Source organism: Xyrauchen texanus, unplaced genomic scaffold (genome assembly GCF_025860055.1).
Source record: "Xyrauchen texanus isolate HMW12.3.18 unplaced genomic scaffold, RBS_HiC_50CHRs HiC_scaffold_184, whole genome shotgun sequence".
NCBI lineage: Eukaryota > Metazoa > Chordata > Actinopteri > Cypriniformes > Catostomidae > Xyrauchen > Xyrauchen texanus.
Window position 1 is genome coordinate 15315 of NW_026266152.1, and position 20876 is coordinate 36190.

The window sequence follows — 20876 nt, forward strand, 5'->3', positions numbered from 1 at the left end:
GAACAGATGACAGAGGCAACACAGGCAGATGGCTAGAAGAACTGAATAAGTCCAGCAGAAGGCCAGGACAGCAGAGTTGAACAGGTGGAAAGCCACAAACATTCAAATATTGACCAATACTGAACAGAAATCAGGGCATTATATACACAAAGACTAATGAGATAATTAAACACAGGTGAGGAATAATGGGAAACAGCTGGAGGTGATCAGATCAGGTAATGATGGGAAATATAGTACATGGGGAACAGATGACAGAGGCAACACAGGCAGATGGCTAGAAGAACAGAACAAGTCCAGCAGAAGGCCAGGACAGCAGAGCTGATCAGGTGGACAGCCACAAACAAAGATTCAACTACTGAACAGATATCAGGGCATTATATACACAAAGACTAATGAGATAATTAAACACAGGTGAGGAATAATGGGAAACAGCTGGAGGTGATCAGATCAGGTAATGATGGGAAATATAGTACATGGGGAACAGATGACAGAGGCAACACAGGCAGATGGCTAGAAGAACAGAACAAGTCCAGCAGAAGGCCAGGACAGCAGAGCTGATCAGGTGGACAGCCACAAACAAACGTTCAACTACTGAACAGAAATCAGGGCATTATATACACAAAGACTAATGAGATAATTAAACACAGGTGAGGAATAATGGGAAACAGCTGGAGGTGATCAGATCAGGTAATGATGGGAAATATAGTACATGGGGAACAGATGACAGAGGCAACACAGGCAGATGGCTAGAAGAACAGAACAAGTCCAGCAGAAGTCCAGGACAGCAGAGCTGATCAGGTGGACAGCCACAAACAAACGTTCAACTACTGAACAGAAATCAGGGCATTATATACACAAAGACTAATGAGATAATTAAACACAGGTGAGGAATAATGGGAAACAGCTGGAGGTGATCAGATCAGGTAATGATGGGAAATATAGTACATGGGGAACAGATGACAGAGGCAACACGGGCAGATGGCTAGAAGAACTGAATAAGTCCAGCAGAAGGCCAGGACAGCAGAGTTGAACAGGTGGAAAGCCACAAACATTCAAATATTGACCAATACTGAACAGAAATCAGGGCATTATATACACAAAGACTAATGAGATAATTAAACACAGGTGAGGAATAATGGGAAACAGCTGGAGGTGATCAGATCAGGTAATGATGGGAAATATAGTACATGGGGAACAGATGACAGATCTAACACACCAGAGGCAAGGGAATGAGGAGAACATGGCCCAGATGAAGTCGGAGAGCAGTGAGACTGGAGCAGATCAAGCAGATGGCCAGGAGGCCCATGAGACCAGAGAGGATCACGTGGAACGCCACGAGACATGAGCAGGTCAGGCAGATGGCTAGAAGAACAGAGCAAGTCCAGCAGAAGGCCAGGACAGCAGAGCTGATCAGGTGGACAGCCACAAACAAACATTCAACTACTGAACAGATATCAGGGCATTATATACACAAAGACTAATGAGATAATTAAACACAGGTGAGGAATAATGGGAAACAGCTGGAGGTGATCAGATCAGGTAATGATGGGAAATATAGTACATGGGGAACAGATGACAGAGGCAACACAGGCAGATGGCTAGAAGAACAGAACAAGTCCAGCAGAAGGCCAGGACAGCAGAGCTGATCAGGTGGACAGCCACGACACCAGAGACACCAGAGCAGGTCCAGTAGACGGCCAGGAAAGTAGAAATCCACGGTAGAAAACAATAATATAAAGAGGAAAAACATCCACTTAGGGCATGGGCAAATCACGGTAGGTCTAATAACATTCAACAAATGACCAGGACTGAACAGAAATCAGGGCATTATATACACAAAGACTAATGAGATAATTAAACACAGGTGAGGAATAATGGGAAACAGCTGGAGGTGATCAGATCAGGTAATGATGGGAAATATAGTACATGGGGAACAGATGACAGAGGCAACACAGGCAGATGGCTAGAAGAACTGAATAAGTCCAGCAGAAGGCCAGGACAGCAGAGTTGAACAGGTGGAAAGCCACAAACATTCAAATATTGACCAATACTGAACAGAAATCAGGGCATTATATACACAAAGACTAATGAGATAATTAAACACAGGTGAGGAATAATGGGAAACAGCTGGAGGTGATCAGATCAGGTAATGATGGGAAATATAGTACATGGGGAACAGATGACAGAGGCAACACAGGCAGATGGCTAGAAGAACTGAATAAGTCCAGCAGAAGGCCAGGACAGCAGAGCTGATCAGGTGGACAGCCACAAACAAACATTCAACTACTGAACAGAAATCAGGGCATTATATACACAAAGACTAATGAGATAATTAAACACAGGTGTGGAATAATGGGAAACAGCTGGAGGTGATCAGATCAGGTAATGATTGGAAATATAGTACATGGGGAACAGATGACAGATCTAACACACCAGAGGCAAGGGAATGAGGAGAACATGGCCCAGATGAAGTCGGAGAGCAGTGAGACTGGAGCAGATCAAGCAGATGGCCAGGAGACCAGAGCCAGAGGATCAGGTGGAACGCCACGAGACATGAGCAGGTCAGGTAGATGGCTAGAAGAACAGAGCAAGTCCAGCAGAAGGCCAGGACAGCAGAGCTGATCAGGTGGACAGCCACAAACAAACGTTCAACTACTGAACAGAAATCAGGGCATTATATACACAAAGACTAATGAGATAATTAAACACAGGTGAGGAATAATGGGAAACAGCTGGAGGTGATCAGATCAGGTAATGATGGGAAATATAGTACATGGGGAACAGATGACAGAGGCAACACAGGCAGATGGCTAGAAGAACTGAATAAGTCCAGCAGAAGGCCAGGACAGCAGAGTTGAACAGGTGGAAAGCCACAAACATTCAAATATTGACCAATACTGAACAGAAATCAGGGCATTATATACACAAAGACTAATGAGATAATTAAACACAGGTGAGGAATAATGGGAAACAGCTGGAGGTGATCAGATCAGGTAATGATGGGAAATATAGTACATGGGGAACAGATGACAGAGGCAACACAGGCAGATGGCTAGAAGAACAGAACAAGTCCAGCAGAAGGCCAGGACAGCAGAGCTGATCAGGTGGACAGCCACAAACAAACGTTCAACTACTGAACAGAAATCAGGGCATTATATACACAAAGACTAATGAGATAATTAAACACAGGTGAGGAATAATGGGAAACAGCTGGAGGTGATCAGATCAGGTAATGATGGGAAATATAGTACATGGGGAACAGATGACAGAGGCAACACAGGCAGATGGCTAGAAGAACAGAACAAGTCCAGCAGAAGGCCAGGACAGCAGAGCTGATCAGGTGGACAGCCACAAACAAACGTTCAACTACTGAACAGAAATCAGGGCATTATATACACAAAGACTAATGAGATAATTAAACACAGGTGAGGAATAATGGGAAACAGCTGGAGGTGATCAGATCAGGTAATGATGGGAAATATAGTACATGGGGAACAGATGACAGAGGCAACACAGGCAGATGGCTAGAAGAACTGAATAAGTCCAGCAGAAGGCCAGGACAGCAGAGTTGAACAGGTGGAAAGCCACAAACATTCAAATATTGACCAATACTGAACAGAAATCAGGGCATTATATACACAAAGACTAATGAGATAATTAAACACAGGTGAGGAATAATGGGAAACAGCTGGAGGTGATCAGATCAGGTAATGATGGGAAATATAGTACATGGGGAACAGATGACAGAGGCAACACAGGCAGATGGCTAGAAGAACAGAACAAGTCCAGCAGAAGGCCAGGACAGCAGAGCTGATCAGGTGGACAGCCACAAACAAACGTTCAACTACTGAACAGAAATCAGGGCATTATATACACAAAGACTAATGAGATAATTAAACACAGGTGAGGAATAATGGGAAACAGCTGGAGGTGATCAGATCAGGTAATGATGGGAAATATAGTACATGGGGAACAGATGACAGAGGCAACACAGGCAGATGGCTAGAAGAACAGAACAAGTCCAGCAGAAGGCCAGGACAGCAGAGCTGATCAGGTGGACAGCCACAAACAAACGTTCAACTACTGAACAGAAATCAGGGCATTATATACACAAAGACTAATGAGATAATTAAACACAGGTGAGGAATAATGGGAAACAGCTGGAGGTGATCAGATCAGGTAATGATGGGAAATATAGTACATGGGGAACAGATGACAGAGGCAACACAGGCAGATGGCTAGAAGAACTGAATAAGTCCAGCAGAAGGCCAGGACAGCAGAGTTGAACAGGTGGAAAGCCACAAACATTCAAATATTGACCAATACTGAACAGAAATCAGGGCATTATATACACAAAGACTAATGAGATAATTAAACACAGGTGAGGAATAATGGGAAACAGCTGGAGGTGATCAGATCAGGTAATGATGGGAAATATAGTACATGGGGAACAGATGACAGATCTAACACACCAGAGGCAAGGGAATGAGGAGAACATGGCCCAGATGAAGTCGGAGAGCAGTGAAACTGGAGCAGATCAAGCAGATGGCCAGGAGGCCCAGGAGACCAGAGAGGATCAGGTGGAACGCCACGAGACATGAGCAGGTCAGGCAGATGGCTAGAAGAACAGAGCAAGTCCAGCAGAAGGCCAGGACAGCAGAGCTGATCAGGTGGACAGCCACAAACAAACATTCAACTACTGAACAGATATCAGGGCATTATATACACAAAGACTAATGAGATAATTAAACACAGGTGAGGAATAATGGGAAACAGCTGGAGGTGATCAGATCAGGTAATGATGGGAAATATAGTACATGGGGAACAGATGACAGAGGCAACACAGGCAGATGGCTAGAAGAACTGAATAAGTCCAGCAGAAGGCCAGGACAGCAGAGTTGAACAGGTGGAAAGCCACAAACATTCAAATATTGACCAATACTGAACAGAAATCAGGGCATTATATACACAAAGACTAATGAGATAATTAAACACAGGTGAGGAATAATGGGAAACAGCTGGAGGTGATCAGATCAGGTAATGATGGGAAATATAGTACATGGGGAACAGATGACAGAGGCAACACAGGCAGATGGCTAGAAGAACTGAATAAGTCCAGCAGAAGGCCAGGACAGCAGAGCTGATCAGGTGGACAGCCACAAACAAACATTCAACTACTGAACAGAAATCAGGGCATTATATACACAAAGACTAATGAGATAATTAAACACAGGTGTGGAATAATGGGAAACAGCTGGAGGTGATCAGATCAGGTAATGATTGGAAATATAGTACATGGGGAACAGATGACAGATCTAACACACCAGAGGCAAGGGAATGAGGAGAACATGGCCCAGATGAAGTCGGAGAGCAGTGAGACTGGAGCAGATCAAGCAGATGGCCAGGAGGCCCAGGAGACCAGAGAGGATCAGGTGGAACGCCACGAGACATGAGCAGGTCAGGTAGATGGCTAGAAGAACAGAGCAAGTCCAGCAGAAGGCCAGGACAGCAGAGCTGATCAGGTGGACAGCCACAAACAAACATTCAACTACTGAACAGAAATCAGGGCATTATATACACAAAGACTAATGAGATAATTAAACACAGGTGAGGAATAATGGGAAACAGCTGGAGGTGATCAGATCAGGTAATGATGGGAAATATAGTACATGGGGAACAGATGACAGAGGCAACACAGGCAGATGGCTAGAAGAACTGAATAAGTCCAGCAGAAGGCCAGGACAGCAGAGCTGATCAGGTGGACAGCCACAAACAAACATTGCAACTACTGAACAGAAATCAGGGCATTATATACACAAAGACTAATGAGATAATTAAACACAGGTGAGGAATAATGGGAAACAGCTGGAGGTGATCAGATCAGGTAATGATGGGAAATATAGTACATGGGGAACAGATGACAGAGGCAACACAGGCAGATGGCTAGAAGAACAGAACAAGTCCAGCAGAAGGCCAGGACAGCAGAGCTGATCAGGTGGACAGCCACAAACAAACGTTCAACTACTGAACAGAAATCAGGGCATTATATACACAAAGACTAATGAGATAATTAAACACAGGTGAGGAATAATGGGAAACAGCTGGAGGTGATCAGATCAGGTAATGATGGGAAATATAGTACATGGGGAACAGATGACAGAGGCAACACAGTCAGATGGCTAGAAGAACAGAACAAGTCCAGCAGAAGTCCAGGACAGCAGAGCTGATCAGGTGGACAGCCACAAACAAACGTTCAACTACTGAACAGAAATCAGGGCATTATATACACAAAGACTAATGAGATAATTAAACACAGGTGAGGAATAATGGGAAACAGCTGGAGGTGATCAGATCAGGTAATGATGGGAAATATAGTACATGGGGAACAGATGACAGAGGCAACACGGGCAGATGGCTAGAAGAACTGAATAAGTCCAGCAGAAGGCCAGGACAGCAGAGTTGAACAGGTGGAAAGCCACAAACATTCAAATATTGACCAATACTGAACAGAAATCAGGGCATTATATACACAAAGACTAATGAGATAATTAAACACAGGTGAGGAATAATGGGAAACAGCTGGAGGTGATCAGATCAGGTAATGATGGGAAATATAGTACATGGGGAACAGATGACAGATCTAACACACCAGAGGCAAGGGAATGAGGAGAACATGGCCCAGATGAAGTCGGAGAGCAGTGAGACTGGAGCAGATCAAGCAGATGGCCAGGAGGCCCATGAGACCAGAGAGGATCACGTGGAACGCCACGAGACATGAGCAGGTCAGGCAGATGGCTAGAAGAACAGAGCAAGTCCAGCAGAAGGCCAGGACAGCAGAGCTGATCAGGTGGACAGCCACAAACAAACATTCAACTACTGAACAGATATCAGGGCATTATATACACAAAGACTAATGAGATAATTAAACACAGGTGAGGAATAATGGGAAACAGCTGGAGGTGATCAGATCAGGTAATGATGGGAAATATAGTACATGGGGAACAGATGACAGAGGCAACACAGGCAGATGGCTAGAAGAACAGAACAAGTCCAGCAGAAGGCCAGGACAGCAGAGCTGATCAGGTGGACAGCCACGACACCAGAGACACCAGAGCAGGTCCAGTAGACGGCCAGGAAAGTAGAAATCCACGGTAGAAAACAATAATATAAAGAGGAAAAAACATCCACTTAGGGCATGGGCAAATCACGGTAGGTCTAATAACATTCAACAAATGACCAGGACTGAACAGAAATCAGGGCATTATATACACAAAGACTAATGAGATAATTAAACACAGGTGAGGAATAATGGGAAACAGCTGGAGGTGATCAGATCAGGTAATGATGGGAAATATAGTACATGGGGAACAGATGACAGAGGCAACACAGGCAGATGGCTAGAAGAACTGAATAAGTCCAGCAGAAGGCCAGGACAGCAGAGTTGAACAGGTGGAAAGCCACAAACATTCAAATATTGACCAATACTGAACAGAAATCAGGGCATTATATACACAAAGACTAATGAGATAATTAAACACAGGTGAGGAATAATGGGAAACAGCTGGAGGTGATCAGATCAGGTAATGATGGGAAATATAGTACATGGGGAACAGATGACAGAGGCAACACAGGCAGATGGCTAGAAGAACTGAATAAGTCCAGCAGAAGGCCAGGACAGCAGAGCTGATCAGGTGGACAGCCACAAACAAACATTCAACTACTGAACAGAAATCAGGGCATTATATACACAAAGACTAATGAGATAATTAAACACAGGTGTGGAATAATGGGAAACAGCTGGAGGTGATCAGATCAGGTAATGATTGGAAATATAGTACATGGGGAACAGATGACAGATCTAACACACCAGAGGCAAGGGAATGAGGAGAACATGGCCCAGATGAAGTCGGAGAGCAGTGAGACTGGAGCAGATCAAGCAGATGGCCAGGAGGCCCAGGAGACCAGAGAGGATCAGGTGGAACGCCACGAGACATGAGCAGGTCAGGTAGATGGCTAGAAGAACAGAGCAAGTCCAGCAGAAGGCCAGGACAGCAGAGCTGATCAGGTGGACAGCCACAAACAAACGTTCAACTACTGAACAGAAATCAGGGCATTATATACACAAAGACTAATGAGATAATTAAACACAGGTGAGGAATAATGGGAAACAGCTGGAGGTGATCAGATCAGGTAATGATGGGAAATATAGTACATGGGGAACAGATGACAGAGGCAACACAGGCAGATGGCTAGAAGAACAGAACAAGTCCAGCAGAAGGCCAGGACAGCAGAGCTGATCAGGTGGACAGCCACAAACAAACGTTCAACTACTGAACAGAAATCAGGGCATTATATACACAAAGACTAATGAGATAATTAAACACAGGTGAGGAATAATGGGAAACAGCTGGAGGTGATCAGATCAGGTAATGATGGGAAATATAGTACATGGGGAACAGATGACAGAGGCAACACGGGCAGATGGCTAGAAGAACTGAATAAGTCCAGCAGAAGGCCAGGACAGCAGAGTTGAACAGGTGGAAAGCCACAAACATTCAAATATTGACCAATACTGAACAGAAATCAGGGCATTATATACACAAAGACTAATGAGATAATTAAACACAGGTGAGGAATAATGGGAAACAGCTGGAGGTGATCAGATCAGGTAATGATGGGAAATATAGTACATGGGGAACAGATGACAGAGGCAACACAGGCAGATGGCTAGAAGAACAGAACAAGTCCAGCAGCAGAGGCTGATCAGGTGACAGCCAGAGACATCAGAGCAGGTCAGAGTGCCAGAAAGAAATCACGGAAAACAATAAAAGGAAAACATCCACGTAGGGCAAATCACGTGGTCATAACATTCAACAAATGACTGGACTGACCAGAAATCAGGGCATTATATACACAAAGACTAATGAGATAATTAAACACAGGTGAGGAATAATGGGAAACAGCTGGAGGTGATCAGATCAGGTAATGATGGGAAATATAGTACATGGGGAACAGATGACAGATCTAACACACCAGAGGCAAGGGAATGAGGAGAACATGGCCCAGATGAAGTCGGAGAGCAGTGAGACTGGAGCAGATCAAGCAGATGGCCAGGAGGCCCAAGAGACCAGAGAGGATCAGGTGGAACGCCACGAGACATGAGCAGGTCAGGCAGATGGCTAGAAGAACAGAGCAAGTCCAGCAGAAGGCCAGGACAGCAGAGCTGATCAGGTGGACAGCCACAAACAAACATTCAACTACTGAACAGATATCAGGGCATTATATACACAAAGACTAATGAGATAATTAAACACAGGTGAGGAATAATGGGAAACAGCTGGAGGTGATCAGATCAGGTAATGATGGGAAATATAGTACATGGGGAACAGATGACAGAGGCAACACAGGCAGATGGCTAGAAGAACTGAATAAGTCCAGCAGAAGGCCAGGACAGCAGAGTTGAACAGGTGGAAAGCCACAAACATTCAAATATTGACCAATACTGAACAGAAATCAGGGCATTATATACACAAAGACTAATGAGATAATTAAACACAGGTGAGGAATAATGGGAAACAGCTGGAGGTGATCAGATCAGGTAATGATGGGAAATATAGTACATGGGGAACAGATGACAGATCTAACACACCTGAGGCAAGGGAATGAGGAGAACATGGCCCAGATGAAGTCGGAGAGCAGTGAGACTGGAGCAGATCAAGCAGATGGCCAGGAGGCCCAGGAGACCAGAGAGGATCAGGTGGAACGCCACGAGACATGAGCAGGTCAGGCAGATGGCTAGAAGAACAGAACAAGTCCAGCAGAAGGCCAGGACAGCAGAGCTGATCAGGTGGACAGCCACAAACAAACATTCAACTACTGAACAGATATCAGGGCATTATATACACAAAGACTAATGAGATAATTAAACACAGGTGAGGAATAATGGGAAACAGCTGGAGGTGATCAGATCAGGTAATGATGGGAAATATAGTACATGGGGAACAGATGACAGAGGCAACACAGGCAGATGGCTAGAAGAACAGAACAAGTCCAGCAGAAGGCCAGGACAGCAGAGCTGATCAGGTGGACAGCCACGACACCAGAGACACCAGAGCAGGTCCAGTAGACGGCCAGGAAAGTAGAAATCCACGGTAGAAAACAATAATATAAAGAGGAAAAAACATCCACGTAGGGCATGGGCAAATCACGGTAGGTCTAATAACATTCAACAAATGACCAGGACTGACCAGAAATCAGGGCATTATATACACAAAGACTAATGAGATAATTAAACACAGGTGAGGAATAATGGGAAACAGCTGGAGGTGATCAGATCAGGTAATGATGGGAAATATAGTACATGGGGAACAGACGACAGATCTAACACACCAGAGGCAAGGGAATGAGGAGAACATGGCCCAGATGAAGTCGGAGAGCAGTGAGACTGGAGCAGATCAAGCAGATGGCCAGGAGGCCCAAGAGACCAGAGAGGATCAGGTGGAACGCCACGAGACATGAGCAGGTCAGGCAGATGGCTAGAAGAACAGAGCAAGTCCAGCAGAAGGCCAGGACAGCAGAGCTGATCAGGTGGACAGCCACAAACAAACATTCAACTACTGAACAGATATCAGGGCATTATATACACAAAGACTAATGAGATAATTAAACACAGGTGAGGAATAATGGGAAACAGCTGGAGGTGATCAGATCAGGTAATGATGGGAAATATAGTACATGGGGAACAGATGACAGAGGCAACACAGGCAGATGGCTAGAAGAACTGAATAAGTCCAGCAGAAGGCCAGGACAGCAGAGTTGAACAGGTGGAAAGCCACAAACATTCAAATATTGACCAATACTGAACAGAAATCAGGGCATTATATACACAAAGACTAATGAGATAATTAAACACAGGTGAGGAATAATGGGAAACAGCTGGAGGTGATCAGATCAGGTAATGATGGGAAATATAGTACATGGGGAACAGATGACAGAGGCAACACGGGCAGATGGCTAGAAGAACAGAACAAGTCCAGCAGAAGGACAGGACAGCAGAGCTGATCAGGTGGACAGCCACGACACCAGAGCAGGTCCAGTAGACGGCCAGGAAAGTAGAAATCCACGGTAGAAAACAATAATATAATGAGGAAAAAACATCCACGTAGGGCATGGGCAAATCACGGTAGGTCTAATAACATTCAACAAATGACCAGGACTGAACAGAAATCAGGGCATTATATACACAAAGACTAATGAGATAATTAAACACAGGTGAGGAATAATGGGAAACAGCTGGAGGTGATCAGATCATGTAATGATGGGAAATATAGTACATGGGGAACAGATGACAGAGGCAACACAGGCAGATGGCTAGAAGAACTGAATAAGTCCAGCAGAAGGCCAGGACAGCAGAGTTGAACAGGTGGAAAGCCACAAACATTCAAATATTGACCAATACTGAACAGAAATCAGGGCATTATATACACAAAGACTAATGAGATAATTAAACACAGGTGAGGAATAATGGGAAACAGCTGGAGGTGATCAGATCAGGTAATGATGGGAAATATAGTACATGGGGAACAGATGACAGAGGCAACACAGGCAGATGGCTAGAAGAACTGAATAAGTCCAGCAGAAGGCCAGGACAGCAGAGCTGATCAGGTGGACAGCCACAAACAAACATTCAACTACTGAACAGAAATCAGGGCATTATATACACAAAGACTAATGAGATAATTAAACACAGGTGAGGAATAATGGGAAACAGCTGGAGGTGATCAGATCAGGTAATGATGGGAAATATAGTACATGGGGAACAGATGACAGATCTAACACACCTGAGGCAAGGGAATGAGGAGAACATGGCCCAGATGAAGTCGGAGAGCAGTGAGACTGGAGCAGATCAAGCAGATGGCCAGGAGGCCCAGGAGACCAGAGAGGATCAGGTGGAACGCCACGAGACATGAGCAGGTCAGGCAGATGGCTAGAAGAACAGAACAAGTCCAGCAGAAGGCCAGGATAGCAGAGCTGATCAGGTGGACAGCCACAAACGAACATTCAACTACTGAACAGATATCAGGGCATTATATACACAAAGACTAATGAGATAATTAAACACAGGTGAGGAATAATGGGAAACAGCTGGAGGTGATCAGATCAGGTAATGATGGGAAATATAGTACATGGGGACCAGATGACAGAGGCAACACAGGCAGATGGCTAGAAGAACTGAATAAGTCCAGCAGAAGGCCAGGACAGCAGAGCTGATCAGGTGGACAGCCACAAACAAACGTTCAACTTCTGAACAGAAATCAGGGCATTATATACACAAAGACTAATGAGATAATTAAACACAGGTGAGGAATAATGGGAAACAGCTGGAGGTGATCAGATCAGGTAATGATGGGAAATATAGTACATGGGGAACAGATGACAGAGGCAACACAGGCAGATGGCTAGAAGAACTGAATAAGTCCAGCAGAAGGCCAGGACAGCAGAGCTGATCAGGTGGACAGCCACAAACAAACATTCAACTACTGAACAGAAATCAGGGCATTATATACACAAAGACTAATGAGATAATTAAACACAGGTGTGGAATAATGGGAAACAGCTGGAGGTGATCAGATCAGGTAATGATTGGAAATATAGTACATGGGGAACAGATGACAGATCTAACACACCAGAGGCAAGGGAATGAGGAGAACATGGCCCAGATGAAGTCGGAGAGCAGTGAGACTGGAGCAGATCAAGCAGATTGCCAGGAGGCCCAGGAGACCAGAGAGGATCAGGTGGAACGCCACGAGACATGAGCAGGTCAGGTAGATGGCTAGAAGAACAGAGCAAGTCCAGCAGAAGGCCAGGACAGCAGAGCTGATCAGGTGTACAGCCACAAACAAACGTTCAACTACTGAACAGAAATCAGGGCATTATATACACAAAGACTAATGAGATAATTAAACACAGGTGAGGAATAATGGGAAACAGCTGGAGGTGATCAGATCAGGTAATGATGGGAAATATAGTACATGGGGAACAGATGACAGAGGCAACACAGGCAGATGGCTAGAAGAACAGAACAAGTCCAGCAGAAGGCCAGGACAGCAGAGCTGATCAGGTGGACAGCCACAAACAAACGTTCAACTACTGAATAGAAATCAGGGCATTATATACACAAAGACTAATGAGATAATTAAACACAGGTGAGGAATAATGGGAAACAGCTGGAGGTGATCAGATCAGGTAATGATGGGAAATATAGTACATGGGGAACAGATGACAGAGGCAACACAGGCAGATGGCTAGAAGAACAGAACAAGTCCAGCAGAAGGCCAGGACAGCAGAGCTGATCAGGTGGACAGCCACAAACAAACGTTCAACTACTGAACAGAAATCAGGGCATTATATACACAAAGACTAATGAGATAATTAAACACAGGTGAGGAATAATGGGAAACAGCTGGAGGTGATCAGATCAGGTAATGATGGGAAATATAGTACATGGGGAACAGATGACAGAGGCAACACAGGCAGATGGCTAGAAGAACTGAATAAGTCCAGCAGAAGGCCAGGACAGCAGAGTTGAACAGGTGGAAAGCCACAAACATTCAAATATTGACCAATACTGAACAGAAATCAGGGCATTATATACACAAAGACTAATGAGATAATTAAACACAGGTGAGGAATAATGGGAAACAGCTGGAGGTGATCAGATCAGGTAATGATGGGAAATATAGTACATGGGGAACAGATGACAGAGGCAACACAGGCAGATGGCTAGAAGAACTGAATAAGTCCAGCAGAAGGCCAGGACAGCAGAGCTGATCAGGTGGACAGCCACAAACAAACATTCAACTACTGAACAGAAATCAGGGCATTATATACACAAAGACTAATGAGATAATTAAACACAGGTGAGGAATAATGGGAAACAGCTGGAGGTGATCAGATCAGGTAATGATGGGAAATATAGTACATGGGGAACAGATGACAGATCTAACACACCAGAGGCAAGGGAATGAGGAGAACATGGCCCAGATGAAGTCGGAGAGCAGTGAGACTGGAGCAGATCAAGCAGATGGCCAGGAGGCCCAGGAGACCAGAGAGGATCAGGTGGAACGCCACGAGACATGAGCAGGTCAGGCAGATGGCTAGAAGAACAGAACAAGTCCAGCAGAAGGCCAGGACAGCAGAGCTGATCAGGTGGACAGCCACAAACAAACATTCAACTACTGAACAGATATCAGGGCATTATATACACAAAGACTAATGAGATAATTAAACACAGGTGAGGAATAATGGGAAACAGCTGGAGGTGATCAGATCAGGTAATGATGGGAAATATAGTACATGGGGAACAGATGACAGAGGCAACACAGGCAGATGGCTAGAAGAACAGAACAAGTCCAGCAGAAGGCCAGGACAGCAGAGCTGATCAGGTGGACAGCCACAAACGAACATTCAACTTCTGAACAGAAATCAGGGCATTATATACACAAAGACCAATGAGATAATTAAACACAGGTGAGGAATAATGGGAAACAGCTGGAGGTGATCAGATCAGGTAATGATGGGAAATATAGTACATGGGGAACAGATGACAGAGGCAACACAGGCAGATGGCTAGAAGAACTGAATAAGTCCAGCAGAAGGCCAGGACAGCAGAGCTGATCAGGTGGACAGCCACAAACAAACATTCAACTACTGAACAGAAATCAGGGCATTATATACACAAAGACTAATGAGATAATTAAACACAGGTGTGGAATAATGGGAAACAGCTGGAGGTGATCAGATCAGGTAATGATTGGAAATATAGTACATGGGGAACAGATGACAGATCTAACACACCAGAGGCAAGGGAATGAGGATAACATGGCCCAGATGAAGTCGGAGAGCAGTGAGACTGGAGCAGATCAAGCAGATTGCCAGGAGGCCCAGGAGACCAGAGAGGATCAGGTGGAACGCCACGAGACATGAGCAGGTCAGGTAGATGGCTAGAAGAACAGAGCAAGTCCAGCAGAAGGCCAGGACAGCAGAGCTGATCAGGTGTACAGCCACAAACAAACGTTCAACTACTGAACAGAAATCAGGGCATTATATACACAAAGACTAATGAGATAATTAAACACAGGTGAGGAATAATGGGAAACAGCTGGAGGTGATCAGATCAGGTAATGATGGGAAATATAGTACATGGGGAACAGATGACAGAGGCAACACAGGCAGATGGCTAGAAGAACAGAACAAGTCCAGCAGAAGGCCAGGACAGCAGAGCTGATCAGGTGGACAGCCACAAACAAACGTTCAACTACTGAACAGAAATCAGGGCATTATATACACAAAGACTAATGAGATAATTAAACACAGGTGAGGAATAATGGGAAACAGCTGGAGGTGATCAGATCAGGTAATGATGGGAAATATAGTACATGGGGAACAGATGACAGAGGCAACACGGGCAGATGGCTAGAAGAACTGAATAAGTCCAGCAGAAGGCCAGGACAGCAGAGTTGAACAGGTGGAAAGCCACAAACATTCAAATATTGACCAATACTGAACAGAAATCAGGGCATTATATACACAAAGACTAATGAGATAATTAAACACAGGTGAGGAATAATGGGAAACAGCTGGAGGTGATCAGATCAGGTAATGATGGGAAATATAGTACATGGGGAACAGATGACAGATCTAACACACCAGAGGCAAGGGAATGAGGAGAACATGGCCCAGATGAAGTCGGAGAGCAGTGAGACTGGAGCAGATCAAGCAGATGGCCAGGAGGCCCATGAGACCAGAGAGGATCACGTGGAACGCCACGAGACATGAGCAGGTCAGGCAGATGGCTAGAAGAACAGAGCAAGTCCAGCAGAAGGCCAGGACAGAGAGCTGATCAGGTGGACAGCCACAAACAAACATTCAACTACTGAACAGATATCAGGGCATTATATACACAAAGACTAATGAGATAATTAAACACAGGTGAGGAATAATGGGAAACAGCTGGAGGTGATCAGATCAGGTAATGATGGGAAATATAGTACATGGGGAACAGATGACAGAGGCAACACAGGCAGATGGCTAGAAGAACAGAACAAGTCCAGCAGAAGGCCAGGACAGCAGAGCTGATCAGGTGGACAGCCACAAAACAAACGTTCAACTACTGAACAGAAATCAGGGCATTATATACACAAAGACTAATGAGATAATTAAACACAGGTGAGGAATAATGGGAAACAGCTGGAGGTGATCAGATCAGGTAATGATGGGAAATATAGTACATGGGGAAAAGATGACAGAGGCAACACGGGCAGATGGCTAGAAGAACTGAATAAGTCCAGCAGAAGGCCAGGACAGCAGAGTTGAACAGGTGGAAAGCCACAAACATTCAAATATTGACCAATACTGAACAGAAATCAGGGCATTATATACACAAAGACTAATGAGATAATTAAACACAGGTGAGGAATAATGGGAAACAGCTGGAGGTGATCAGATCAGGTAATGATGGGAAATATAGTACATGGGGAACAGATGACAGAGGCAACACACCAGAGGCAAGGGAATGAGGAGAACATGGCCCAGATGAAGTCGGAGAGCAGTGAGACTGGAGCAGATCAAGCAGATGGCCAGGAGGCCCAGGAGACCAGAGAGGATCAGGTGGAACGCCACGAGACATGAGCAGGTCAGGCAGATGGCTAGAAGAACAGAGCAAGTCCAGCAGAAGGCCAGGACAGCAGAGCTGATCAGGTGGACAGCCACAAACAAACATTCAACTACTGAACAGATATCAGGGCATTATATACACAAAGACTAATGAGATAATTAAACACAGGTGAGGAATAATGGGAAACAGCTGGAGGTGATCAGATCAGGCAATGATGGGAAATATAGTACATGGGGAACAGATGACAGAGGCAACACAGGCAGATGGCTAGAAGAACAGAACAAGTCCAGCAGAAGGCCAGGACAGCAGAGCTGATCAGGTGGACAGCCACGACACCAGAGACACCAGAGCAGGTCCAGTAGACGGCCAGGAAAGTAGAAATCCACGGTAGAAAACAATAATATAAAGAGGAAAAAACATCCTCGTAGGGCATGGGCAAATCACGGTAGGTCTAATAACATTCAACAAATGACCAGGACTGAACAGAAATCAGGGCATTATATACACAAAGACTAATGAGATAATTAAACACAGGTGAGGAATAATGGGAAACAGCTGGAGGTGATCAGATCAGGTAATGATGGGAAATATAGTACATGGGGAACAGATGACAGAGGCAACACAGGCAGATGGCTAGAAGAACTGAATAAGTCCAGCAGAAGGCCAGGACAGCAGAGCTGATCAGGTGGACAGCCACAAACAAACGTTCAACTACTGAACAGAAATCAGGGCATTATATACACAAAGACTAATGAGATAATTAAACACAGGTGAGGAATAATGGGAAACAGCTGGAGGTGATCAGATCAGGTAATGATGGGAAATATAGTACATGGGGAACAGATGACAGAGGCAACACAGGCAGATGGCTAGAAGAACTGAATAAGTCCAGCAGAAGGCCAGGACAGCAGAGCTGATCAGGTGGACAGCCACAAACAAACGTTCAACTACTGAACAGAAATCAGGGCATTATATACACAAAGACTAATGAGATAATTAAACACAGGTGAGGAATAATGGGAAACAGCTGGAGGTGATCAGATCAGGTAATGATGGGAAATATAGTACATGGGGAACAGATGACAGAGGCAACACAGGCAGATGGCTAGAAGAACTGAATAAGTCCAGCAGAAGGCCAGGACAGCAGAGTTGAACAGGTGGAAAGCCACAAACATTCAAATATTGACCAATACTGAACAGAAATCAGGGCATTATATACACAAAGACTAATGAGATAATTAAACACAGGTGAGGAATAATGGGAAACAGCTGGAGGTGATCAGATCAGGTAATGATGGGAAATATAGTACATGGGGAACAGATGACAGAGGCAACACAGGCAGATGGCTAGAAGAACAGAACAAGTCCAGCAGAAGGCCAGGACAGCAGAGCTGATCAGGTGGACAGCCACAAACGAACATTCAACTACTGAACAGATATCAGGGCATTATATACACAAAGACTAATGAGATAATTAAACACAGGTGAGGAATAATGGGAAACAGCTGGAGGTGATCAGATCAGGTAATGATGGGAAATATAGTACATGGGGAACAGATGACAGAGGCAACACGGGCAGATGGCTAGAAGAACAGAACAAGTCCAGCAGAAGGACAGGACAGCAGAGCTGATCAGGTGGACAGCCACGACACCAGAGCAGGTCCAGCAGACGGCCAGGAAAGTAGAAATCCACGGTAGAAAACAATAATATAAAGAGGAAAAAACATCCACGTAGGGCATGGGCAAATCACGGTAGGTCTAATAACATTCAACAAATGACCAGGACTGAACAGAAATCAGGGCATTATATACACAAAGACTAATGAGATAATTAAACACAGGTGAGGAATAATGGGAAACAGCTGGAGGTGATCAGATCAGGTAATGATGGGAAATATAGTACATGGGGAACAGATGACAGAGGCAACACAGGCAGATGGCTAGAAGAACTGAATAAGTCCAGCAGAAGGCCAGGACAGCAGAGCTGATCAGGTGGACAGCCACAAACAAACGTTCAACTACTGAACAGAAATCAGGGCATTATATACACAAAGACTAATGAGATAATTAAACACAGGTGAGGAATAATGGGAAACAGCTGGAGGTGATCAGATCAGGTAATGATGGGAAATATAGTACATGGGGAACAGATGACAGAGGCAACACAGGCAGATGGCTAGAAGAACTGAATAAGTCCAGCAGAAGGCCAGGACAGCAGAGCTGATCAGGTGGACAGCCACAAACAAACGTTCAACTTCTGAACAGAAATCAGGGCATTATATACACAAAGACTAATGAGATAATTAAACACAGGTGAGGAATAATGGGAAACAGCTGGAGGTGATCAGATCAGGTAATGATGGGAAATATAGTACATGGGGAACAGATGACAGAGGCAACACAGGCAGATGGCTAGAAGAACTGAATAAGTCCAGCAGAAGGCCAGGACAGCAGAGTTGAACAGGTGGAAAGCCACAAACATTCAAATATTGACCAATACTGAACAGAAATCAGGGCATTATATACACAAAGACTAATGAGATAATTAAACACAGGTGAGGAATAATGGGAAACAGCTGGAGGTGATCAGATCAGGTAATGATGGGAAATATAGTACATGGGGAACAGATGACAGAGGCAACACAGGCAGATGGCTAGAAGAACAGAACAAGTCCAGCAGAAGGCCAGGACAGCAGAGCTGATCAGGTGGACAGCCACAAACGAACATTCAACTACTGAACAGATATCAGGGCATTATATACACAAAGACTAATGAGATAATTAAACACAGGTGAGGAATAATGGGAAACAGCTGGAGGTGATCAGATCAGGTAATGATGGGAAATATAGTACATGGGGAACAGATGACAGAGGCAACACAGGCAGATAGCTAGAAGAACTGAATAAGTCCAGCAGAAGGCCAGGACAGCAGAGCTGATCAGGTGGACAGCCACAAACAAACGTTCAACTACTGAACAGATATCAGGGCATTATATACACAAAGACTAATGAGATAATTAAACACAGGTGAGGAATAATGGGAAACAGCTGGAGGTGATCAGATCAGGTAATGATGGGAAATATAGTACATGGGGAACAGATGACAGAGGCAACACAGGCAGATGGCTAGAAGAACTGAATAAGTCCAGCAGAAGGCCAGGACAGCAGAGTTGAACAGGTGGAAAGCCACAAACATTCAAATATTGACCAATACTGAACAGAAATCAGGGCATTATATACACAAAGACTAATGAGATAATTAAACACAGGTGAGGAATAATGGGAAACAGCTGGAGGTGATCAGATCAGGTAATGATGGGAAATATAGTACATGGGGAACAGATGACAGAGGCAACACGGGCAGATGGCTAGAAGAACAGAACAAGTCCAGCAGAAGGCCAGGACAGCAGAGCTGATCAGGTGGACAGCCACAAACGAACATTCAACTACTGAACAGATATCAGGGCATTATATACACAAAGACTAATGAGATAATTAAACACAGGTGAGGAATAATGGGAAACAGCTGGAGGTGATCAGATCAGGTAATGATGGGAAATATAGTACATGGGGAACAGATGACAGAGGCAACACAGGCAGATGGCTAGAAGAACTGAATAAGTCCAGCAGAAGGCCAGGACAGCAGAGCTGATCAGGTGGACAGCCACAAACAAACGTTCAACTTCTGAACAGAAATCAGGGCATTATATACACAAAGACTAATGAGATAATTAAACACAGGTGAGGAATAATGGGAAACAGCTGGAGGTGATCAGATCAGGTAATGATGGGAAATATAGTACATGGGGAACAGATGACAGAGGCAACACAGGCAGATGGCTAGAAGAACTGAATAAGTCCAGCAGAAGGCCAGGACAGCAGAGTTGAACAGGTGGAAAGCCACAAACATTCAAATATTGACCAATACTGAACAGAAATCAGGGCATTATATACACAAAGACTAATGAGATAATTAAACACAGGTGAGGAATAATGGGAAACAGCTGGAGGTGATCAGATCAGGTAATGATGGGAAATATAGTACATGGAGAACAGATGACAGAGGCAACACAGGCAGATGGCTAGAAGAACAGAACAAGTCCAGCAGAAGGCCAGGACAGCAGAGCTGATCAGGTGGACAGCCACAAACGAACATTCAACTACTGAACAGATATCAGGGCATTATATACACAAAGACTAA

At 44.6% G+C, this 20876-nt stretch overlaps 1 long non-coding RNA gene across 1 annotated transcript in view; it reads left to right on the forward strand.

Moving 5' to 3' along the window:
* LOC127641841 (uncharacterized) overlaps positions 1-17106 on the forward strand; it is a 31129-nt gene extending 14023 nt beyond the window's left edge. The window contains exons 2-3 of the long non-coding RNA XR_007970235.1: positions 1350-1650; positions 16995-17106. This is a non-coding gene — a long non-coding RNA (uncharacterized LOC127641841). The remainder of the gene's footprint in view (positions 1-1349; positions 1651-16994) is intronic.
* The last annotated feature ends 3770 nt before the right edge of the window (positions 17107-20876 follow it).